This window comes from Aythya ferina, assembly GCF_964211825.1.
Source record: "Aythya ferina genome assembly, chromosome: 31".
Taxonomy (NCBI): Eukaryota; Metazoa; Chordata; class Aves; order Anseriformes; family Anatidae; genus Aythya; species Aythya ferina.
The window spans coordinates 1,084,005-1,097,930 of NC_140328.1; positions in this window are offsets into that span (position 1 = coordinate 1,084,005).

The following is a 13,926-nucleotide window of genomic DNA, read 5'->3' on the forward strand; positions in this document are numbered from 1 at the left end:
TTGTAAAGTGGGTGTGCCTTTATTCTGGCACCGGGACTGTGAGGCATAATTCCTCAAAGTTAGGCTCACTCCAAACAATGTGTGCCCTAGCTATATACAGTGTAACTTTACATGTGCATTAATTTTCATAATGCACTTATGCATATTCATAATGCCCGTCTTATATTATAATTAGTTCCGAGAGCTGATCTACATGAGGTCCTCCCATCTGCGCCTGCGTACTGCTCTGGCGGTTGTCTCTGGTGGTCTCTTGCGACGAAGTCAGGATCTTCCTTCCCCATATCTGAAATTTTCACCTTTTTCCCCTGCGCTTGCGCTTTGAAGTCCTTGGCTTTGGTCCAAACTACAGGAGTGGTTTCAGCTGGTTCCTGAGGCAGGCTCTTCATCTTTATCAGGAGCTGTCCTTTGTGAGGGGCCCCACAACTTCTTGCTTCGGTTAATTTGCACAGTAGTTAGCAGCAACATCTACTAGTTCAATACAACAATCTAGGTATTCATTACTCAGCATCCCATCTACCAAGAGTCTCTTAACTCCCTCTCTCAGTGTGAGCAAGCATGTGTGTGCACGCTCATGTGAATGTTTGCACATGTGTGCATGCATGTTGGAGTAAGAAACAGGTGCTAAAGGGTTAACTGTGGAACTAGAGCAGGCCTGGAGAAGTCGCCCAGTGATGATTTTGCAAGTTTTGCCCAAAATCAGCCACAAGGACAGGAGTGAAGCATGGAATATCTACAGGACGGCCCAGGAAAATGAGGGACATCCACAGCCCAGACCAGTGTGCAAAATGATCAAACATGAGCTAGCAGGAAGGTCATGATGACTTTATCCCATGCTTCACAGATAAGAATACATGGCTTTCAGTTGCCAGCCTGTTATTTTTCAAGTTTCTTTCGACTTTTTTTGCTCTGTGAGGTGGCAATATTTCTTCGCTTATCTGACCTGACACCATGATTTTCGCCTAATTGCACTCAGGAGTTTTAGCTAACAGGAATATATATCGTAGAATAGCCACATGGACAGGACTGAGACGGATGGTCCTGGAAGATAAGGGATATCTATAGCCCAGGCCATAGTAAACACTAATTAGCAAGAAAAGCAATAAAACGGGAAGATAACACATTCCCTGTAAAGCAGGAACCGGTTTAGCCAAGTTTTGCGCATGAGGTAAAAAGCCCATAGTGAGGAAGATGTACAGCCTTCATCCCAAAGACCCTGGCCCCCAGCCACCAGAAGAGTCTACGTGTGGGCAGCCAGGAGGAATTAAAGGCAGAGACGATGGAAATGATTTCTCATTGGAATAAAGAACTCATTGTAATAAAGACTGCCCCTTCGGGGAGAGGTTATGAATATTCATAGGTGTTTCCTTTACCGTGTAACCCCTTCTGTATAAATACAAGAGGAACTACCGCGGTGGGCGCGCACGATTGTGGTGGGCTGACCCCCCGTGCTGCCCAGCACTGAACAAACATACCTACTTTACAACTTTACAGTCTGTGGAGTTAATTCCAAAATCCATCAATTTTGGTGAGCCAGACAGGACACAACTCTGCTCAGCTGTGGGACCGACTGCGGAGTGGACGCCCCTAGGTGCACCCCGAGCATATTCCTTCGAGGATCCTCTGCTCCCAGCTGCTCACCTCAGGGGTAGACAACGACATCCTGAACCCACGGATAAATGGGATGTTTTACAACGGGACCAGTAAATCGTAGAGAATACCTACATTTGGCCAGGGCTGCCAATAAACCACAAAGAGACGTCTGGAGTATGGCATAGTCCCCGTACAGGACAAAGTTATCCTGCGGGTCCGTGGGGATTTGCTAAGTGATAAAGTGGTCAAGGGGATTTGCTGACTGATTTTGGCTGCCAGCGATCTTGGGACCAGATCGAGCAAATCCGAAGTTACTGCTGCATCCCAGTATCGAGAGCCAGGATGGACCTGCTAAAGGTTGTATACGAAGTAAGAGAGGGGTAAACGGGCTTCTCACAATTGTGACACAAACACCTGGGTAATATTTGCAGCTGCTGGAGGGGTAATAACTGTAGTAATGATTGTCTGTCTTATTTGTGAATGCCCAGGTATCTCGTTTTGAAAGTATTTGTAAAAGTGCATGTGTTTGAGACAAAGTATTGTTGTGAAGTGAGTGGCTCTGTGAGGAACACAGCCAGAGGCGATACAAACGAGTTCGGTTGTTGTTCTAAGTGATATATTCTTGTGATATGAATGAGAAGTGCGAGGGGGCTCTCGGTGTGACCGCGTGATTGTGCTGTGTGAGTGTGGGGTTCTGCTCTGTGGTTCTGTATTCTCTGCGAGGGGAACGGCCGGAGACAAGCAAAGAGTGCGACAGACCGAAAGGAAGTGCTGTTTTATCCAAGTATTGATTAGTGGTGCCCAATACACGGGCCTGGTGGTGTATCTTGTAATCCTATTTTGTTCTGAAATGTTTTGAGTGTGACAAAGAGGAAGGCGGGAGCATTATCTAAGTAACAGTATAGAAGTTTTGGTGTATTCACTGTGGTGTTTGGTCAATTTCCCAAGTATCGGGGGTGAAAGGGGGGCTGACTGATTATCAAAGTGATAAGAGAGGTGGTTTGGGCTTGAGTCCTGGAGGAATTTGGCTAGGAGAGGGGTAGAGCAAATTTATTTAGGAGAAGCGTATTTAACACCCAGTAGACAGAAAGTGGCCTTAGATTGGGAACAACCTATCCCCAGTACCTTTTTAAACCCTGATATTGTTGGATAAGTAGGAGTGATTCCTTGTTTTGTGTGGGATTACTAACAAGGTGCATGAGAAAAATTGGCATTTGGCTTGGGTCCTGTTGAAATGTAAATTTTGTGAAAAAGGTGCTATTGTTTGTCTAGAAGACTGAAAGCTGAGTGCTCCAGGTGTTTTCCTGAAATCCTGAAGATTTATGATTGGAACAGGGCTCATTAAGAATCTGAAACAGTAAAGTTTGTATGTGGAAAGAAGAGTTTAATTCCAGAGATTTGGGGCACTTGGGAAGAAGATTAGGAAAGGATAGTAAAAAAACCTGCAATAAAAAGGTTTGCGTGGAAATTGAAAGAAGGGACAGTAGCTAATAAGAAATAGGTAATAAATAAATAATTACTATATATATATATTTTTTTTAAAGGGAGGGGAATAGGAAATCAAGGACATGGGTAATATCCAGAACAAAGATGTTTTAAAGAAAAGCCCCCTTGGGTGCATATTGGCACATTGGAAGGATATTGTTGGAAGTGGGAGCACAGAAAGTAAGAGAACTCTCATTAAGTATTGCAATCAATGGTGGCCACTGTATAAGCTTAAGGATGGAGCTAAATAGTCGCTTTATGGATCAATTGACTATAACACTATCTTGCAATTAATGTTGTTTTTGAGGAGAGAAGGAAAATGGGATGAAGTGGTGTATGCAGATATGTTTTTCACCCTCCGAAACCACCCGGAGTGGCAACGGGACTGTGGAATATTGCCACCACAGATCCCTATGGAGCACGTCCTCAAGCGAGAAAATAATAAAGAATTTAAAGCTAATCTGAAGCAGTGCTGTTCAGCACGTAGCATTGGACAAGAGCCTCTCTGGAAGGCAGCAGGATCGGGTGGAGGGACGATACTAAGATACCCTTTTCCATCACCTATTTAGGAGCATGGGAAAGGGTTGCCAAGGGTTACAGAAATGATCTGGTACGTGTAGCCAAACACTTCCAGTTTATTGTAAAACATTACAATCTCAATTGGAGTGACATGCAGTTATTATTAGAATGTATGACCGAAATGGAGAAACAACTAATTTTAAAAACTGCAGGGGATTTGGCTGAGAATCATTATAAAACTACCGGAGGGAATGTTAAGGAATACTTTCCCCTTCAGGATCCAAAATGGAGTGCAAATAGATCCGCAGATATGGAGAGGCTGCAGGCATATCAGGGGTGGATTTCAAAAGGAATGGAGAGGGCCATTCCCAAAACCATAAACTGGTCAACACTATATGCAACCAAACAAGGTCCCTCTGAGTCCCCATCCGAATTCTTAGATCGATTAAGGGACGAGATGCGCCACAACACACCGCTGGATCCTTGGTCAGAGGTAGGAACGCAACAGTTAGTCTCCTTGTTTTTGGAACAGTCTACAGGTGATATTAAGCGCAAGCTCCAAAAGCTGCATCCCCCAGAAAGTAGAAACCTGGAAGTATTGCTGGATGAAGCATGGAGAGTGTTCAGTAACAGAGAGGAGGATTATAAATGAGGACAAATAAAGGTGGTGGTGTTTGTTAGGGAGGATGAAGAGAGGAAGCTTAGAAGCAGGCTGCCTCGATTAGGCAGGGACCAGTGTGCGATATGTAAAAGGTTTGGCCACTGGAAAAATGAATGCCCAGAAAAATGGAAAGGCAAGATGGGACAAAACAACCAGAAAGGAAGAATAGTGGCCCACATGAAGGAAGACTGATGGGGACCTGGGGAATCCACCCTAGCGGATCCACTGGTTATAATGAAGCTAGGGAAGGAGCAAAAGAAGGTAGAATTTTTGGTTGACACGGGGACAATGTATTCAGTCTTAAACAAAGCCTTGATACCCCTGGGAAATGGTTATATCATGGTAAAAGGGGCAACCGGCCAAAGTGAGAAGACATATTTTTGTGAACCTCTGAAACATAAATTGGGGCAAGAAAACAACTTGGCCTGGCCTCAGTCCTTCCCTTCAGCTCTCTTGCGCATATGAACTAAGCCAAGAGCGAAGGAAGGACTAAGCCCATGTGAAATCTTGTATGGACAACTGTGTGGAATACAGAAAGGAATTTCCACACAGGATGGGGATGAAATCATGACCTCCTACATAGTGGCATTTCCTCATTAGGTATATTCCTCATAAAAGATATTTTATTCCTCATAAAAGATTTATATTCCTCATAAAAGAGCCATAGTGAATATTTTGGCTGAGATCGAAATAATAGCAAACTCTACCACGGTAGCTCTCTTTCACCTGGAAAATTACTTGAAAGTAATTTTCAAGTTCCTACACATTCCTTGAAAGGAATAGTAATGCAGAACAGGATGGCCCTCAATATCATAACAGCCAGTGTAGGAGGAGTCTGTACTTTAATCAATACCAGTTGTTGCACCTACATTGACAAATCTAGGGAAATAGAGACCAACATTCAGAAAATTTGGAAACATGCCAAAGTCATGTATCTCATCAAGTATCTCAGGATAGGGCTACTTGTCCTGGTTTCATCTAGGCTAGAGTTAATTTTCCTCCTAGTAGCTGGTAGGGTGCTGTGTTTGGGATTTAGGATGAGAATAATGTTGATGAACACCCTGATGTTGATTAACACCCTGATGTTTTAATTGTTGCAGAGCAGTGCTTACACTAAGCCAAGGACTTTGCAGCTTCTCGCTCTGTCCTGCCAGCGGGCAGGCTGGGGGTAAAGCAGGAGCTGGGAGGGGACAGACCCAGGACAGGTGACTCAAAGTGGTCAAAGGGGTATTCCATACCATCTGGGGTCATGCTAAACAATATATAGGGGTGGCTAGCTGGGGTGGGGGGACCAGCTGCTCAGGGATAGGCGGGGCATCGGTCAGCAGGTGGTGAGCAATTGCATTGTGCATCGCTTGTTTTGTATACATTAGTAGTAGTACTATTATCATTATTATTATTTTCTTTTCTGTCCTAATAAACTGCCTTTATCTCAACTCACGGGCTTCACTTTCCCATTCCTCTCCCCCATCCCAGAGAGGGAGGGGGAAGGGTGAGCGAACGGCTGTGTGGTATTTAGCTGCCGGCCGGGTTAAACCACAACAGTCCTTTTTGGTGCCCAACGTGGGGCACGAAGGGTTGAGATAATGACAGATCTGACCAGAGTGTGTTAAAACAAGATTCTGATAAGCATTACATCAGTTTAATAGTAGCTAATCGCAATGCCAATTTTTGTGATCTAGTCTGCTGTGCCTGCTTTCTGAATTGAATTATATAGCACATTACTGAGTGTATGTGTTCCCTCTTGTGTTGCTTATCCCTTCTGGAGGTTGGTATTATTTTGCTTGTCACTTCTGGGGTTTGGTATTATTTTGCTGTACTGTGTATCACTGTCTTATGATATGATAAAATTACCAGCCATGAAACTTATCTGGTATTTGTACTCAGCATTGCCATCAACTCCATAATTTGGGAACGCTACCTCAGAAACTCTTAATAATTACACCTTACATGCTTTTACTTCAGGCATCCATTCTATGGAGGGGGAAGATGTTTTTTCCCACTTGTTCACTCTTCCTTTGTTCTCCTCCAGGCGAGTTATGGTAGCTTTCCAAGACTTCAAATATCCTTGGGATGTTCACACCAGCATGTTCTCATTGTTATGTCTCCTGAATGCACTTTTGTCTAAGGTTAAACAAATACTTAAGAGTGTCATCCAGAGATCTGTCCTGAGGCAGGATAGTTATGAGTGGCAGGGAGAGTGGGAGGATAAGGGCAGGCATCTAGAGCAGTGGGCACCTCCAATGCTTTGGAAATTTACCCCTGAACAACTGAGAAATCCTAAAAAAATGGAACAGTGCTTGAAAAAAGGGTGGCATCACCCTGGCAGTACCAGACATACACAAATCACCGCAACATGCTTGGGCTTGGCCTGTGCTTACCAAGCTGTACTCAATGCCAATATAACCCCAGTGACAGATCCGGCAGCCACTTCAACCTCTGAGACAGGCTCAGTGGCTGCTCCAAGTCCTAAAACAGGCCCTGGGGCTGAGCCAGCGAAACAAACTGTACCAGTGTCAGTTGCACCCGTAACCAAGATGAAAAAATGGTTTAGAGAGTCGGATTGTTAAGAATGCAGAGAAACTCCTGCTAAGACTAAGCTTGGAGAAGATGAGGCCGGGCCATCAGAAGAACAGGAGGATGAAGATGTTGCAAAAAACAACAGGAAATACCCAAAGCCTATAACAGTGTGAGCTACAGGACATGCAAAAAGATTTCAGTCATTGCATAGGTGAGCAGCTTGTCACCTGGCTGCTCCGGTGCAGGGACACCAGAGCCAATTGTGTGGAATTAGAGGGCAAGGAAGCCAGGTGGCTGGGATGCCATGCTAGAGATGCAGGCATTGACAAAGCAATTGCAGATGGAGCACAATCTCACAGCCTCTGGAGGCGTCTCCTGTCAGCTGTGAGGGAAAGGTATCCCTTCAAAGAAGAACTACCAGGCAACTGGACTGCTATGGAGAAGGGAATCCAGTGCCTGAGGGAATTAGCCGTACGGGAGGTGATTTATAGAGACCTAGACAATGGACAAATACCCACAGATCCAGATGAAGCCAAGTGTACACGACCCATGTGGCGGAAGTTTGTACGGAGTGCACCATCATCATATGCCAGCTCATTGGCAATAATGGCCTGGAAAGAGGATGAGGAACCCACAGTGGATGAAGTGGCTAAACAACTTTGGCAGTACAAAGAAAGTCTCTCCGCCTCCCTGCAGGCCTGTGTCTCAGCTGTGGAGAAACTTTCTGAAGAGTTCCACCAACTTAAAGAGAATTGATCTTCCTCCCCACCTGAACAAACCAGTGTCTCAGCTATCAGGGGTAAGCGTCCATCCGTGCAAGGAAGACAATATGGTGGGTAAACACCCCACAACATGCTGTGGTTTCACCTACATGACCATAAACAGGATATGAGAAAATGGGATGGAAAATCTACCTCGACCCTACAGGCATGGGTACGTGAGTTGCAAAGAAAAACAATCGGAAAAAAGGGGTTGTCTGAGAAACTTGCTGCTCCGACTTCCAGCAGGCAGTCCTCCAGACACAGAAATGAAGATTCTGACCAGGATTAGACGGGCCCTGCCTCCAGCCAGGGGGAGGAAAGGGACAATCGAGTTTATTGGATTGTGTGGATTTGATGGCCTGGCACATCAGATGCACAGAAGTATAAGGCTTTAGTAGACAACAGTGCCCAATGTACTCTAATGCCATTATGCTATAAAGAGCCAGAGCCCATCTGTATTTATGGAGTGACGGGGGAATTCCAGCAGTTAACTGTATTGGAGGCTGAAGTGAGTCTGACTGGGAATGAGTGGCAAAAGCACCGGATTGTGACTGGCCCGGATGCTCCGTGTATCCTTGGCATAGACTATCTTAGCAGAGGATATTCCAAGGACCCAAGAGGGTTCCGGTGGGCTTTTGGCATAGCTGCCTTAGAGACAGAGGGCATTACACAATTATCTACCTTGCCTGGTCTCTCACAGGACCCCTCTGTTGTGGGGTTGCTGAGGGTCGAAGAACAGCAAGTGCCAATCGCTACCACAACTGTGCACTGGCGGCAATATCGCACTAACCGAGACTCCCTGATCCCCATCCATAAGCTAATTCATCAATTGGAGAGCCAAGGAGTGATCATCAAGACTCATTCACCTTTCAATAGTCCCATATGGCCAGTGCGAAAGTCTAATGGCGAGTGGAGACTAACAGTGGACTATTGTGGCCTGAACGAAGTGACGCCACCACTGAGTGCTGCAGTGCCGGACATGCTAGAACTCCAGTATGAACTTGAATCGAAGGCAGCCAAGTGGTATGACACAATTGATATCGCTAATGCATTTTTCTCCATCCCTCTAGCAGCAGAGTGCAGGTCACAATTTGCTTTCATTTGCAGGGGAGTCCAATACACCTGGAATTGGAACATCTGAGGCCTGCTACACTCCAACTGAAAAGGAGATATTGGCAGCATATGAAGGATTTCGATCTGCTTCAGAGGTGGTCGGTACTGAAGCGCAGCTCCTCCTGGCACCCCGACTGCCGGTACTAGGCTGGATGTTCAAGGGAAGGGTCTCTTCTACGCATCATGCAACTGATGCTACATGGAGCAAGTGGGTTGCACTGATTACTCAGCGGGCTCGAATAGGAAACCCCAGTTGCCCAGGAATACTGGAAGTGATTATGGACTGGCCAGAAGGTAAATACTGTGGGATACCATCAGAGGAGGAGGTGGGTCATGCTGAAGAAGCCCCATTGTACAACCAGTTACCAGAGAATGAGAAGAAATATGCCCTGTTCACTGATGGGTCCTGTCGTATTGTGGGGAAGCATCGGAGATGGAAGGCTGCTGTATGGAGTCCTACATGATGAGTTGCAGAAGCTGCTGAGGGAGAAGGTGAATCGAGTCAGTTTGCAGAAGTGAAAGCCATTCAGCTGGCTTTAGACATTGCTGAACGAGAAAAATGGCCAGTTCTCTATCTCTACACCGATTCATGGATGGTAGCAAATGCCTTGTGGGGGTGGTTACAGCAATGGAAGCAAAACAACTGGCAGCGCAGGGGCAAACCCATCTGGGCTGCTGCATTGTGGCAAGATATTGCTGCCTGGGTGGGGAACCTGGCTGTAAAGGTATGCCACGTAGATGCTCGTGTGCCCAAGAATCAGCCTACGGAAGAACAAAACAACCAGCAGGTGGATCAGTGTTGGGAATTGGCATAATTGTTCGATCTAAGCTTGCTTTAAGCAACCAGGGGTAGGCCTTAGAAATCTCAGGGCCTGCTGTAGCTGAGCAAACCAAGCTGCCAGAGTACCTGTGAGAAGCTCCCACGGCAATGACTCCCACATCGCCCAATTAAGGAACTCAGATAATATTGTTATCAGCAGCTGGCCTCAAGGACTAGGTCTACGTGGCCTGGCCGTTAAGCACAAAGGGGATTGTTTTCCTAACTTCTAATCAAAAGGGGGGTTCTTTTCTTGCAGGTGGTGTTATTTTCTTAACGGTTTGTCTGAGTGCTTTTGACCAATAATCTTGTGTGAAACACTGTCCACCCCTGTAAAATTCACTATAAAAGTTGGGCTATTCGGGCAATAAAATGGTGAAGCATGATCTGACTCTGCTGGTGTCTGTCGTGCTTTCGTCCGTGCTTCGCAACAGATCAGGCTGCTAAGATTGAAGTAGCTCAGGTGGACCTGGATTGGCAGCATAAAGGTGAATTATTTACAACCCGATGGGCCCATGACACCTCAGGCCATCAAGGTAGAGATGCAACATACAGATGGGCTTGTGAGTGAGGAGTGGATCTGACTATGGACACTATAGCACAGGTTATTCATGATTGTGAAACGTGCTGCAATCAAGCAAGCCAAACGGTCAAAGCCTCTTTGGCATGGAGGACGATGGCTGAAATATAAATATGGAGAGGCCTGGCAGATTGATTACATCACACTCCCTCAAACTCGCAATGGCAAGCGCCATGTACTTACAATGGTGGAAGCAACCACCGGATGGCTGGAAACATATCCTGTGCCTCATGCCACCGCCCGGAACACTATCCTGGGCCTTGAAAAGCAAGTCCTACGGTGACATGGTACCCCAGAAAGAATAGAGTCAGACAATGGAACTCATTTCCAAAACAACCTTATAGACACTTGGGCCAAAGAACATGGTATTGAGTGGGTGTATCACATCCCCTATCATGCACCAGCCTCCGGGAAAGTTGAACGATGCAATGGACTGTTAAAGACTACATTGAAAGCAATGGGCGCTGGGACATTCAAAAATTGGGATACGCATTTGGCAAAGGCCACCTGGTTAGTCAATACTAGGGGATCGGCCAACCGAGCAGGGACCTGCCCAATCCAACCTGTTAAGTATTGTAGATGGGGATAAAGTTCCTGTAGTGCACATAAGAAATATGCTGGGTAAAACAGTCTGGGCTACTCCTGCCTCAGGAAAAGGCAAACCCATTCGTGGGATTGCTTTTGCTCAGGGACCTGGATACACTTGGTGGGTAATGCAAAAGAACGGAGAGGTCTGGGGTGTACCTCAAGGGGAATTAACACTGGATGAGAAGAGCCCATGAGTGGAATTGTATCATGTTAATTATTATATAATGCTGTATTGTATGTCATTATATTGTATGTCATCAATACTATTATTGCTATATGTCAATGTCATATTAATGGTATCACAGTAACAGCTACACAGATAATAATGAATTAATTTTGATAGAAATGGACAATCACAGAGATGTGATGAAACAAGAACAGGCTTCAACGTGTGACAATCTAACTTAACACACCATCTCTTCTGCCCTAAAAGACTGCTGTGACAGATGGAGCCTGAAGTCAGTCACAGACTATGCAAACTCAGTGGACATTCTATATATCATAAATGAAAATAGTGATTTATTGGAACGTATTGGAAAGGGTGTAACCTGAGCATGACATAAATGGTATGGAATAAGGGGTGGATATATGTCCTGGTTTCAGCTAGGCTAGAGTTAATTTTCCTCCTAGTAGCTGATAGGGGGCTTTGTTTGGGATTTAGGATGGGAAGAGTGCTGATAACACGCTGATGTTTTAATTGTTGCAGAGCAGTGCTTGCACCAAGCCAAGGACTTTCCAGCTTCCTGCCCTGCCCTGCCAGTGGGCAGACTGGGGGTGCAGCAGGAGCTGGGAGGGGACAGACCCAGGACAGGTGACCCAAAGTGGCCAAAGGCGTATTCCATACCAAAAAAAGTAATGCTAAACAATTAATATGGGGGGCTGGCTGGGGTGGGGGGGACCGGCTGCTCGGGATTAGTCTGGGTATCGGTTAGCAGGTGGTGAGCAATTGCATTGTGCATCGCTTGTTTTGTACACATTATTATTAGTAGTACTATTATCATTATTATTATTATTTTCTTTTCTGTCCTAATAAATTGTCTCTATCTCAGCCCAAAGGCTTCATTTTCCTGATTCTCTCCCCCATTGTGTGGTGCTTAGCTGCTGGCTGGGTTAAACCACAACACAAGAGTTGTGGGATAAATTAACCCCATGGTCGCCCAATGTTGCCTGGCTAAAACAATTATTTGTATTATTAATTGTACTAATCATCTTAGGAATTCTGCTTTGTCTGTTGCTGAAGTGTTTTATGTTTTGTAGTAAGAATGTCCTAGCTGACTATGAATCCTGGAAAAAGCATCAACTTCTCCAGAAGACAGAATCAGGAAAATACTTTGGGAAGTTCTTAAAAAAAGAAAGCATTTTGTAGAAATAAGTAAAAGATTTTACTAATGGTTTAGAAAAAGGGGGTTGGGGATTGAAGTAAGAAACAGGTGTTAAAGGATTAACTGTAGAACTATAGCAGACCTAGAGAGGTCGCACAATGCTGATTTTGCAAATTTTAGCTAACACAGATGTACGCTGTAAATCAAGCACAAGGACAGGACTGAAGTAGGGAGTATCAACAGGACAACCATGAAAGATAAGAGAAGAAAAATAAACCTAAGCACCAAATAGAGACAGGGAGTACTTTAAGAAAATTTTGAATAATTAGACCGTCAAAGGCAAAAGAATTCACCTCGTATTTAGGAAAGGAGGGATTGGCAGGGAGGACTGAAACTTAGAAGGTAACAGCAGTTTGAAATATATTTATAGCCTTGTGCTTACATTTTATAACTAACCACAAGACAGAGGATATAGAATGTACACGAGTGGTTATGCAAGTAGGAACTCATCTGATAAAACAGGAAAATAGCTTAATCCATGCCAAACAAGAGCCGGTTTAGATGAGTTTTGTGGTCAAGGTGAAAAGTGCATAACAAGGAAGACGTGTGGCCTTCATCCCAAAGACCCTGGCCCATGACCACCAGAAGACGCTACAGATGTGCAGCTGGGAGGAGTTAAAGGCAGAGATGATGAAAATGATTTCTCAGAACTCGTAATAATTTTGAGGGAAAGGGTATGAATATGTATAGGCATTTCCTTAATCCTGTAACCCCTTCTGCATAAATACTGGAGAAACTACCACGATTGTGGTGGGGTGACCCCCCATGCTGCCCAGCACTGAACAAACGTACCTACTTTACAATCTTACAGGTTGTGGGGTCTGTTTTCCGCATGTCATAGGAGCCCAGGGTTGTTTGGGGTCCCTTTAGGGCCAGGACACAGCCTCCAGCACCAGCCATATCTGGTGGCCACGCTGGGGACAATGCCCATAGAATCATAGAATCATTAAGGGTGGAAAAGACCTCCAAGATCATCTGGGCCAACCATCCCCCTACCACCAATATCACCCACTAAACCACATCCCTAAGTATCACATCCAGCCTTTCCTTAAAGGAAAGGTGACCCAGGGACAGTGACTCCACCACCTCCCTGGGCAAACCATCCCGATGCCTGACTGCTCTTTCTGAGAAGAAATGTCTCCCGATTTCCAACCTGAACCTCCCCTAGTGCAACTTGAGGCCATTCCCTCTTGTCCTATTGCTAGTTATCTGCAAGAAGAGGCCGATCCCCAGCACCCACACCTTCCTTTCAGGTAGTTATAGAAGGCAATAAGGTCTCTCCTCTCTCCTCCAGACTCAACAACCCCAGTTCTGTCAGCCACTCATAAGACTTGTGTTCCAGACCCTTCACCAGCTTTGCAGCCTTTATTTGGACACATCTCAGGGCCTCGATGTCCTTCTTGTAGTGAGGGGCCAAAAACTGAAGACAGTACTTGAGGTGAGGCCTTGCCAGAGCTGAATACAGGGGGACAATCACCTCCCCGCTCCTGATGGCTGCACACTGCTGGCGGGGGGACATGGGGACACAGGAATGGGGGGATATAGGGGCAGAAGGGCTGGGGGACAGGGGGACGTGGGGACAGGGGGCTGTGGGGACAAGGGGGCCACTGGGAACTGGGGGACATGTGGACAGGGGGACATGGGGACAGGGGGATGTGGGGACAGGGGTCCGTGGGGACAGTGGGATGTGGAGATAAGGAGGCCACTGGGACCTGCAAATAGGGGGACATAGGGACATGGGGAAAGGGGGATGTGGGGACAAGGGGGCCACTGGAACCTGGGAACTGGGGGACATGGGGACAGGGGGATGTGGGCATAGGGGAATATGGGGACGGGGGAATATGGGGACAGGGGTACGTGGAGACAGTGGGATGTGGGGACAAGGAGGCCACTGGGACCTGCAAATAGGG